The sequence below is a fragment of the Mauremys mutica genome, chromosome 2, assembly GCF_020497125.1.
Source record: "Mauremys mutica isolate MM-2020 ecotype Southern chromosome 2, ASM2049712v1, whole genome shotgun sequence".
Lineage (NCBI taxonomy): Eukaryota > Metazoa > Chordata > Testudines > Geoemydidae > Mauremys > Mauremys mutica.
Genome location: NC_059073.1, coordinates 39,627,570 through 39,640,009, shown reverse-complemented (window position 1 = coordinate 39,640,009; position 12,440 = coordinate 39,627,570).

Below are 12,440 nucleotides of genomic sequence, written 5' to 3'. Positions count from 1 at the left end.
TGGTGGACTGATAATATCTGGAAAGGAAATAAAGTGAGCTGATACAAGTTAAGCCTTACAGGAAACCTACCATCATATCTACATTTGCTGTCTAGACTGAGCACAATTTTTTAACCTTTTAAGGACCTGGTAATAAGTGGTGAAAGGGTCATAACTTAATATGGAAAATACTACATTATACTATTTGTTGCTACTGTTGCTGACTTATAAAATATCCACTCACCAAAAACATTGAGTACACTTACAGTTTTAAAATATCAAAACCAAAACTGATATCTCCTCTGCACCTGAAGAGGAGGTGGTGGTGAGCCTGAACCTAAGGGTTCAACCCTTAGAAAGGAAGGCTGGTCTTCTGGCTGACACTTGGTTAGGATTCAAGACACCTGTATTCAACTCCCAGCTCTACCACAAACTGTCTGTGACCCTGGGCAAGTCATTTAATATCTGTGTTTCCATTCCCCATCTGTAAAATGGAGATGACACCATATTTACTATTTCCCCTGTCATAAACAGTTAGTTCAGGGTTAAGGTTTTTTTTTTCTACCTGTGAACACCTGACCAGAGGACCAATCAGGGACAAGATAATTTAAAATCCCTGTGGAGGGAAGTTTTTTTTTCCTGTGTCCTTTGTTTGAGTGACTCGCTAGTTGGAATTAAAGGAGTCCAGCCGTCTTAATCAAGTCCTCTCAGAGTTCTGCAATAATTTCTTCTATTCAAGCTAGTGAGTATTAGAAAGGGAACTAGTATTTTTATATTGTTATTTCTGTATTTGCAATTGTGTGTTTTGCTATAGAATTTCTTTAATTCTGTACTGTTATTGCTTTTACTGAGAAAGAAAGGAGGGGGGATTCTCTCCAGCGATTGATAAATTTAGACCCTGTGTATTGTTCCATCTTGGTATTACAGAGACAAGTTACTTTCTTTTTATTCTTTAATAAATCTTTTCTGTTAAGGACTTGGTTGATCTTTCCTTGGGTGAATTCTCAGGGAAAGGGGAGGAGGGAGGAGGAAGGCATCCCTCTGTAGTTGAATCCCAGTATCTCTCCTAGGAGAAGGGAGGGGGGAGGAAGCAGGGGAGAATGGTTTACTTCTCCTAGGTGTAAGAACTCCATGGATTTGGGGCTCTTGGGATCCCCAAGGATTTGGGGGAAGGACTGTGTCCCAATACACGTACATTATTGGGTGGTGGCAGCTTTTACCAGATCTAAACTAGGATTTTAGTTTAGGGGAGTCCATGCAGGTCCCCATCTTGGAACCCAACAGCTCTAAGTGGGGGTAAGACCTATGACATCCCCCTTTTTGTGTCTGTCTTTAGACTGCAGGTTCTTCAGGGTAGGGACTGCTCTTACTATACGTATAGCACAATGAGGGCCTGATCTTATTTGGGGCCTCTAGGTTCTATCATAACACAAACAATAATCCTACTAGGTGCTGGGACTCCTCAGGTCCATTTACCTTCAGCACTTTCAAGAAGGAAACAAGAGGATGGGTCTCAGATACCTTCCACCCTGCATGAAAACCCTCCTGCCTAATTAAATGGCACTATCGAAGATATTCTGATGCCCTAGCAATATTCATTCTTGCTTCCACAAATGAGGATGCTAGGCCAGGTGGTCCAGAAAAGAGTATGCCCCGATCTTACACAGACTCTTACACAGACCTCTCTCCGATTGGTAGGCCTTGGCCCATAGTAAATAATCACATTTTAAAACAATTTGTAAAAGCTGCTTTCTTAAGTCATGATCGGCCAGTGGCATGCCCAATAGCAGCCTTCCAGGGAGGGCTCAGCACACGTGGGAGTGCGGATGCATTGCCCTACTGAACATCTATCAACAGTACTGCACTTTCACTAACCAATTACTAGTTCAGGATCACAAATAGTAACCAACTTTGTAAGCTCCAACCTATGTAAAAGAGAATTTGTACTCAGCCTTAAGAAACTGATTACACTGGTACTGTCACTTAGTAGTAACAGATCTCACTAGTTGCAGCAAGTATTATTATGCAATAAGATGTCCATTACTTGGATCCATGGTGATACAAATAGCAGGATGACATTGTATTCCTATACTTAAAGTATTCAGCTCAATGTGATAGAGCCCTGGAGAATGCAATTTTCCAGTTTCTTTCCTGTTTCTAACCACAAGTACTAGTGCACTAGGGAAATGTTTTAAAATCAGATGAATACCTCTCTAGGGCTTACCAGTTAGCAGTGTAAGGAAGCAGACAATTCTGAGTGGCAGTTTGATAAAAGCTTCCAAGCAAGTGTGTGGATTGAGATTTCTAGCAAGACACAACCACACACAGCGTAACAAAATTATAGTTGGATTGACTTGTTGATGCTTAAACTGAACTGAGAGTGATCACAGAAGGGCCAATTACCTTCAGGCTGCCAGTTTTCTGGACAAAATAATATGTCTGCCCTATATTACAAGGCAATGAATCAGTGTATTGATTCTTCTTGTTAAGGAATATCTAAGATGGAAATTACAATATTTTTATTTCAAATTGCTTTTAATCCCTCTGAACAGAGTCATTTATTGTTAAATCTACAACAATTTAATGCAATCTATTACTTTTGCAAGATTTTTGGCAAACAGATTAACAGAAGCTACAGACAAGTCGCTATCTTCATCAGTCTAAAATGGCTTTTTGTAACCTATAGGTCCACTAGATTAAACACAAACAAATGTTAATAATAGGAGATATTCTATCTCCTAGAACTAGAAGGGACCCTGAAAGGTCATGGAGTCCAGCCCCCTGCCTTCACTAGCAGGACCAAGCACTGATTTTGCTCCAGATCCCAAGGTGGCCCCCTCAGGAACTGAACTCACAATCCTGAGTTTAGCAGGCCAATGCACAAACCACTGAGCTCTCCCTTATATCTTAATTTCACTTACAATTATCTACAGTCTTTGCAAATTTATAATATTTAACAAAATATACCTTTACCACCAAACAAACAAAACCACTGAGATGTTTCATCAGTGATTTGAAATTAGGCAGGCCATTCATCCTATTTTAAGACAGTCCTCTTTTTCTATGGTTTTGACCCATCTGATATTGAGAAAAAAAAATCGGGTGTGCATATTTGAACCAGGTATGAAAAATTATCTTCCATACCTAGAAGGAAACATTCCCTGTACAATGAATAGATAGACGCGGTCATATTTATTTTGGCTTGTGGATTTCCTCTGTGCTAAGCTCAGGTATTTTTGTTTTCTTTTGTAACATTAAGCTGGACCCCAGGGAGCTATTCCTGGTGTTTAACCCCTTTTCAGTTGCTCTATAAGATCTAGCAATAGCCTGATTTTCCAGATGTGTTTTTTTTTTAATAAAATTTATCTTTTAAAAAACCCGATTGGTTTTGTGTCTCAAAAGGTCTGTGCATATGTTTTTCAATTAGCTGGTGGCAACAGCTGGGTTTCCTTTTTGTTTTCTTTCTCAGCTTCCCTGAGGGAGGGGTGGAAAAGCCGAGGGGCCTCAGGGAAAAAACTTCAAGTGAGTTTTTCCAGAATTTGCAAGAGGCAGTTTTTCACTTGGGTGATGGCAACGTTTACCAAGCCAAGGTCAGAGAAAAGTATTAAACTCCAAGGTTACTGCAAGCCTGGAGTGGCAAGTATTAATTTTTAGAATCCTTGCGGGCCCCCACCTTCTGCACTTGAAGTGCCAGGGTGGGGAATCAGTCTTGACAGCATATGTCCAGTATCATAGATGAGGGACACCATTTTGAAGATCATGCTTCTCCACTCCTGTCAGCATGAACTTGCATGCACTGTGCATGTGAGGTCACATCAGCAGGGACAGGATGGCGAGCTCTTCAAAATGGCAACCTTATTGCGGCATGACCTCGGAAGTACTGGAATGTCCTATATTCTGAGGATGTGGCAGTGGCCATCCTATTTGAACTAGTTCTTCTCTTTCAATTTTATTTTCATTAGAAACAGACTCAAACCAAAACCATGGATCTGAGAAACTGTAAACATTTATTTATTTTGGCAGGGAAGGCATTTTGAAATCTATACCCAGATTTGAATTTCTCAACTTGAGATCATCTCTAGTTATGACGTATTGTTTTTCAGTGATCATGTATGTTCTGTGAGTTGCAAAGCACAATCAATGCCACATCTTCTGTCTGGAACTGCCATAGACCTGAATACGAGCTCTGGCAGGATACTGAGCTAGACAGACCATTCGTCTGACCCAATAGGGCCATTCTGGTGTTCTTATATACCGGAAGGGGAATCAGTTAAACTTGGGGTGAATGCCAAATCATCATTTGGCTAATGCTCCCCCAAATTCCCATGTTTGTAGTGCTAGGATCATTGAGGATAGGAGTCAGCTGCGTTTGGAAGAGGGAAGGCACCAAGAAGTTGTTGAAAATGCTGCTTTAAAGTAGACACATTTATAAAATCAATACACAGTACATCTGGAAGGGAATAAAATTAAAGAAGTTATGCAAAAAAAAGAAAAAAAGAAAAGAAAAAAGAAACAGTCTTATCTCCTAACAGGACTTTGACTTGGCCAACCAGCATGGACAATGGAGAATCCATTTCTCTGATGAAAGTCAGGCAAGAAAAGAATGACCATACCCCTCCCGCTAAACTCCATTTCTTTAAGTCACTCTAGGCCAGATCCTTGCCCCCTGCCCCGCCATGAAGTTTGCTTTGTTCTATCAGCACACAACAAAGTTAAAATTGGCTACAGTCATCTGATGAAGATTCCTTTGGCCCAGAGGAATCTCCAGTGTCATAGAGCCAGTTTAGCTGGCCCTTTATGATATCCCTTTGCAACCCGTGCATAGGAGTGCACTAGGCTTGTGGCTGGGAAAAGGTGAATAGCCAGAGCATTGCTGTGCTCCTCTATACCCCAGTTGTTAGCACAGCCTTTTGAGAGATACTGCAGCTAGGTGCAGATTAGAGAAGCCCTATAGCTGCTCTAAATTACACTGGGGCCTAAACAATACTCAGCCAGCCCCAGGATTATTGGACCATACAGGTGTGTAACAGCATGATGACTCACCATGTGGCACCGCCTGCTGGTCGTCCAGGGAATTAGCTCACCAGCCTCCAGAGTGCCCTCTGCAGGCCGGTGTCTCGCCTTGCCGCTGACCCCGGTGTCCCTCCCAGAACCCAGTGCCCCTTCTCTAAGGGTTCTGCCCCCTGCAGTACCCCACAGTCTCACTGGGTCTCCCCTCCCCAGGGAACTCCCAACCCCCTATCCTCACCTTGCCTCAGTTTTTGGCTACTGCCAGTCACCATCTAGCCCCCACTCACTGGGGCGAACTGCAGTATAATTGCCACTCATCATCAGCAAGGAGGGTCTGGACCTGCTGCCTCTGCCTACCCTTGGGCTGCCCTCTGCAACCCCAGTACCTTCTCCGGCCTTTAGCCAGGTCTGCAGCCTGGGGGTTTTCCAGGCCGGAGCTCCCCAGCTCCTCTGACCTTTCCCCAGCCCTGCTCCAGTCTAGGTATCCTGCTCAGCTCCCAGCAGCCAGGCCCATCCCTCTCTATATCCAGAGAGAGACACTCTCTTAGCTCCAGCCTAGCAGCCCCTTTATAGGGCCAGCTGCGGCCTGATTGGGGCGTGGCCCAGCTGCGGCTGCTTCCCCAGTCAGCCCAGGCTTACTGGTTCCCCACCACAGCGCTCTCACAGGGCTGTTTTAAGCCCTTCAGGGCAGGAGTGGGGTTACCGTCCTGCTATAAGGTATTTTAGAGGCTTCTTTGACTTCCAGCTGTTCCTCTCCACCAGTGGATTCTACACCATATAGAGCTCTGCAAGCCTGAAGATCTAGCCACCTGCATCCAGGTTTCAGTCCTCTGTCTCTAGGCTCCCTAATCAAACGCTGTCAAACAGCCTGATTAGGCTACACTACACCCTGGCAGAGGTAGGAAGTGAACCTGGACCTTCTACCTTCCAAGTCTCAAATACACATTTTTGGCCATGTCTTTCAGAGAATTTCTTACCACTGACTATGATCATTCCGACAAGCCCTCTTGACTGCTCGCTCAAGATGTTTCTTTTCATGTGTTGTCCATTTCTTTCTCTCTTCACTTACTCGATTCTGACTTTCCAGTGTATCTATCTTGCACTGCACCTCTTTTTTTTCTCTCCCATAACTTGATGGTGTCGTCTGTAATCGAGTGTTGCTTTTTCAGTCTCCTTAGTCCAAGTTCTCCAGCAATCTATGTGACAGAATCCTACAATAAGTCCACTCTTCCTTCATGGTAGACAGCTGGTCATCCAATATAGAGTACTTGTTGGAAATTGCAATCACATAACCATTAGCACTCCTTTCATTATGAAGCTTATCAACACTGAGGAGTAGGAGGAAACTGACCAGAACCCTTACTTAGATCCAGAGTGGGCATGGAGTTGAGTGGCTAAAGAAGCGAGTTACACTCTGTAGACAGAGTTAATAAACCAGCCCCCTTGAATGTGGGTATATGTTTGAATTAATCTGGTCTGCATAATGACTGAAAGAATTGAGGCAGTGTGCAGCAGAGCCACGGCTGTCACAAAGGGCATGCAGCGACTGCCCCCACCTTTACAGCCAGGCCAGATGTAGGAATGGATCTGACAGGAAACTAGTTGATGAGATTTTAAGTCTCTAGTGGGAACCTAGTATGAGTAAGTGGGAATTTCTGGACTTTGCTATTTAAGAAAATAGGATTTCAAGGCCGTATAGAAATCCAAGCAGTGCCAGAAGATTCCCTTCTGTGCCTTGGGGTTTGTTGCAGAAGTTGGGGAAGGAGAGGAGTCTCCTGATCAAGGTGAAAAGAGGTGGCAAATTTAGCAAGGGAGCTATGACAAGTGCAAAGCACTGTTTTTCCTTATGAAAAGTGAGGCACAGGGGAGCACAGGCCACCACCATTAGCCTACCTGGGCTGTGATGCTACTGACAGCACTGTTCAAGGGAAGCATGTTGAGGGACTCTGTGGCAGGGTATATTATTGCACAGGTTTTGTTCCCAGTTCTCCTGCTTCCTTAACCACAAGCCAATTCTTCCTTATAAGTGATACACCTGAGTAACACTAATACAGGTGTGGGTATGTTCATATTGTGTGTACATAGCAACTAATGTACAGAAAGCCATATGCATTTTGTGAAGCCTATCTCCATTAAAGCATAACCTACACAAAGTTGTACTGGTTTAATGTGATGTGTGATGTTAAAGTGATTTTGTTAAAGCAACACAACTTTGTATGTGGACACTCTTGCATTTTCTTTTTTAATCTGCCTTATAAAAAGTGTTCACACAAAGTCGTCCTGGCTTAACTACAATTACTTTAACATCACACTTCAATTCAACTGGTGTAATTTCTGAATTTAAACACATAATGTCACCTGCTGAGTTACCAGGAGTAGCATTAATGTGAGCAACTGCAGTTTGTATTGACTTTGCCACTCCTGTAAAGTATTGAAATTCACTGCACATCTCACATCAATGAGAAAAGAAAACAATTTTGCATCTCTATGGTAACCTCCAATGAACAGCATATTAACTGTCTCTGAAGAGATATGCAATTGCATTATTCTTGCATTACACTGATTGACAGTAATATCAACTTACAGATTGCTTACAATTTGGAGCATTGGAGCTCGAAGCCACTGAACTTAAAACCAAATATTTAACACAGTAAACATTAGCTTTTTATTCTATAATCCTTATTTGCATAATACTACTGTAATGTCACTGCTTGCCAACACCAACATTTCTGCACACAGTTCCCACTGAATGGAACAAAATCAACATCCCCTCAAACGTTGAGGATTTTTGATGAAAGCATGAGAACAAAGCCAGTTGCTTCTCCTTCCTTTCCCTTCTCCCCTTTATCTTTGGTCTGCTAAATGGCTCACCTCTCCTGCATTGTGACAACACTGAAATATCGCATTGGATGTTCCTATTCCTTTCTCTGAATTTAGATCATCAGGAAAAGAGAGATGTACTTTTATAAGCATGCAAGTTTACATACTAAGTTGAAAATCAGACTTCTGAAATAAATGTGGCGGGTGGACGAGCTGAGAAGATCAAGTGTGGAAAAAAGATTGCTTTCTCTACAGAAACATAGCATGCATGTGAAAGAAAGCATTGATACATCAGAAAATAATACCATAGAAAAAGAGATACAGATTTCACAGCAACAGAAATCAGAAGAGGTTCCAAAAGTTTCACTGTACACCACCAGTGAAGAACTGATTTGTTGATTAGAAACATTTTTCAAGATACCTGGAATCCTTGGCTTGATACAATGATATAAAACAGAGTACTCCTTTTATTGTGCTCTCTATATGTTTGTAAAATCTCGGCCCAGCGAGATATAGTAAGATTCTCTGAGGTTCCCTGTATACCTAATTCAATAAACCTTCATGATTTTAGGGCATAAATCAGCCTCTAGTGGTGATTATGTAGAAACATTCTCTGTGAGCAGGTTATTCCATAACTGCCTATCGCATGATTTGTGTGCCTTCCTCAAAAGCTTGTGGTAGGAGCCACTGTTAAAGACAGGATACGGGACAAGATGGCCCGCTGGTCCAAATGTATGGCCATTCCTATGTTCTTAAAGAAATGCTTTTTTAAAAGAGGTATGATTTGAGGGTAGTGTATTTGAAGAGTCTGTTGTGATGAACTATCTTCATGTTGTGACCTATCCAAGACATTCCATACACATGAGAAGAAACCTCTCAATTTCCATGAGTGTAATCTCCTGCATTTACAGCCATCTTGTATTCATTGATAATAAGGACGTGGTGAAGAACTATTGCCAGTAGTATGTTTTCAGCTACCTGTCACAGAGTTGGAGGACAACAGCAGCTGAGAAGTGATCCTTGTGGGTTTCTCCATTTTATTTAAATTGGTAGAAGCATTTTTTAAATTTTCCTTTTTAAATCTATATTTGAGACCATGTGTTGGAACTCCCTCTTCCCCATCCTCCCTGTTTGTCTGCAGGAATAGTAAGTGTTCTCTGGCTCTGTTTAGAATGAATAATTGATGTAGAATGCCTTTCTGCATATTTAAAACACAACCCGCTATATTTTCTATTTAGTTCCAGCAAAAAATTTATGGACTAAGTCAAAAAATGGCCACACTAAAAAACCCTATCACACTTGTACATTAGGCAATGATGAAAAAACCTTAACACAAAATATAATCATGTGCCTTCAAACTAGAATCAATGATACTTCCTCTACAATTGCTTTCAGTTAGATTATTATGTTAATTAGCTGCTTAGAGACTGCACCCAGTAAACGGAGCTATACATAGCTCATAGCAAACCAGCACTTTAATAGCACCACTTCAGTACAAATTAATGGAAAAGCAATTCATTTTTAAATCCAATAAGACTTCTGCTCTAAAGCAATTTGATTTGATAGGCAATTTAACTTGCTTAATTTATATTCATCCATTGCTCAATGGCTGAATTTCATAGTCTGTACACTCAGAATAGCAGACAACCCACTTTGAAATATTATTGTTATTACTGGTTTAGGCAGAATGCTTCACAGGTGGGTGTGTGGGCGGGGGGAAGGACTGATAGTATGCTTGTATAACATATACATTTGGTACTTTACTGGTGACGGAATTAGAGAGGAAACAGATCGTTTTCAGTCTGATGATGGAGGACTAAAATATTTTAAGATCTGGTAACTTCAATTCCAAACAAACAATTAAATTTGTTTATCACACACTGGACTTCCATAGAGTCATCACAGGAAACAAAAAATAAAAACAGCCTCAGGTCCCCTTGCTCCCCAAAGCCAAGGACTTTTGGGTGCACTGAAGGTCCTCATTGTGGCCATTTCCCCCTGGTGCAGACCCAGCTGTGTTCCAGGCCCTTACCACCCGATGGCTAGATCACTGCAGCATGCACATGTGAGGTTACACTTTAAATGAACATAGAAAAGTAAATGGATGCAGCAGCCTGTTTGTTAAGCAGTGATTCTTGGTTTCTAAATAGAGTTTGAGTTGTTGGTTTTGCCTTGGTTTGGGAACTTCTTACCTGAGAGACCAGCAGTGGCCCCATGCCATGCTGCTGTCAGAGACAGAGATCACTGAGGTGGGTCGGGGCACTGGGGAAAGGAGGGAATATCAGAGGTACATGTGGAAATAGTGCACATGGGATGTTCAAGGGATCAAAGGCACATGGGAGGTTTTGGAGGTTAGATACACATGGGGCATCAGAGGCACATAGGGGCACTGGAAGGATCAGAGGTATATGTGAGGGGACGATCAGGGTTGGGTGGCCCCCCAGCAGCAGTCTGCTGGGAGGTGTGTTGAAGACTCTGGGGACCTATTTGTGATGGCATGTGTGCACAGAATGAATGAGTGTGAAGTGTAGGAGCAGCGTGCGTGTGCAGAACGACTGGGTAGAAAATGAATGGGTGTGTGGAGCGGGCATGGGTGCATGTAGAATGGATGAGCATGGAGCGTGAGGATGATGGTACAGAATGAGTGCACTCAGTGTGTTTGTAGGCTGCATGAATGGTGGGGTGAATGAAGAATGGATGGGATAGGTACTGGATTAAGCTGTGTCTGGGAAGTACATGCATAATGAGGGTGTGGTAAAACAGGTTGGAGTGAAAGTGGATATGGAATGAAAGCTAGTGGAAATGAATGCAAGGAATGGGTATAAACAGGACAAATAGGCAATGTGTCTGCAAATGTTTGCAAAGTAGAAAGAATGATTTCTTACCTTATAGTAACTGGGATTTTCCAAGATGGTCTGTGCATGTGGATCCCACTCCTGGTGCACTTGTACCCTGCACAAGACTATGTAAAACTTCTCTAAAAGCATCCACTAGGGGTTGCGCATACACCCTACATGCTCTCATTCTTCCCCCTTCTGACAGCATGAGGGGCCAGGTGACCCCAACCACCAATCAGTTCCTTTGCCTCATGGATAAGACTTGGATCTGTGGGGAAGGAGACCGAGTCATGGGATCCACAAGTAACCCTTCTTTCTTCGAGCTCCTGTGCTTGTGGATCCTCATTCATGATGACTAACAAGCAGTTTGACTCTTCAGGAGACAGAAACTAGGAGTTTAGCTGAACAAAGAATGAAGGATCACTCTCCCAATTTGAGCATCTATCCTCCAGGAATAACGTCTAGTAAATGTGTGAATTGATGACCATGTAACTGTTCCACAAACATCAATGGGAACCTGCTAAGACATGCCGTTGAGGAAGCCAATTCAATTAATATTATTTGATGGAGATTATCCGGGCCCTCCAATTTAGTCCGATTAAGCTGTTTGAGTTTGACTTCCACCTTGACTGTAGTAATTTCTACTTCCATATCCTTGTTGCCATTAGCCACTCTGCCACTACCCCTAAGCTCTTAATTAGTCTTATTAAAAACTGAGGCAAAGTATTTGTTTAGGTGTTGGGCCATGCCTAGATTATCTTTAAACTCCATCCCATCCTCAGTGTTTAGCGGTCCCACTTCTTTCCTTGTTTTCTTTTTACTTATTGGCTATAGAGCCTTTTACTATTGGCTTTAATTCCCTTTGCAAGATCCAACTCTGCTTTGCTTTTGGCAGTTCTCACTTTATCCCTACATTTTCTGACCTCCAAGCATTCCTTGCTGATCCATCCCACCTTCTATTCCTTGTAGGCTTTCTGTTGTCTTCTAATCACCGATTTGAGATGCTTGTTCATCCAGTTTGGTCTGCAACCAAATTTTTATCCCTTGCTTGGGATGCAGGTTTCAGATAGTTTCTGCAACTTTGACTTGAAATAATTCCAAGCCTCCTTCCCATTCAGATCCTTGCGTTCTTCAGTCCAGTCCATTTCCCTAATTCCCTGAAATCTGCCCTTTTGAAATCAAGGACCCTAGTTTCAGATCACTTGATTTCACACTACAAGATTACCTCCAGTTCACCTAGCCACAAAGTGGGCACCTGATCCATAGGGTTGAGAAGCCCCTTCACACCCTAGTGTCGCATCAGCTATGGAAACTGGCACACCAAACTGCATCAATCTGATGAGCCATCTATGCCTCAGGGCAAACTTTGACTATTATTCTCCAGGTGCTTACAAACTGATTGTTTAAAACCTCTCCTGAGGAAGAAAAGCTCTTGCTGTTTTGGAGTCCAGAACAATTCCAGTGAATTCAATTGACTGGGATGGCAAGAATTTGATTTCTTTTTAAAGTTGACAATTAGCCCCAGCTTCAAGAAAAGAATTAACTCTAACGTGATGTGCCTAAGTCCCTGAATTAACCAGTTATAGAGATAAACATGTATGCCCTAACAATGAAGATGAGCAGCAATGAAAGATAGACGCTTTGTTAGAACTTAAAGGTGTGGTTGATAGACCAAACAAGAGAACTTTGAACTGATGTTTGTCCAGTGCCACAAAAAGAAACTTTCTGGATGCTCAGTGAATCTGTAATTGAAAAGTAAGCATCTTCTAAGTCAATGGTACTGAACCCAGTCCA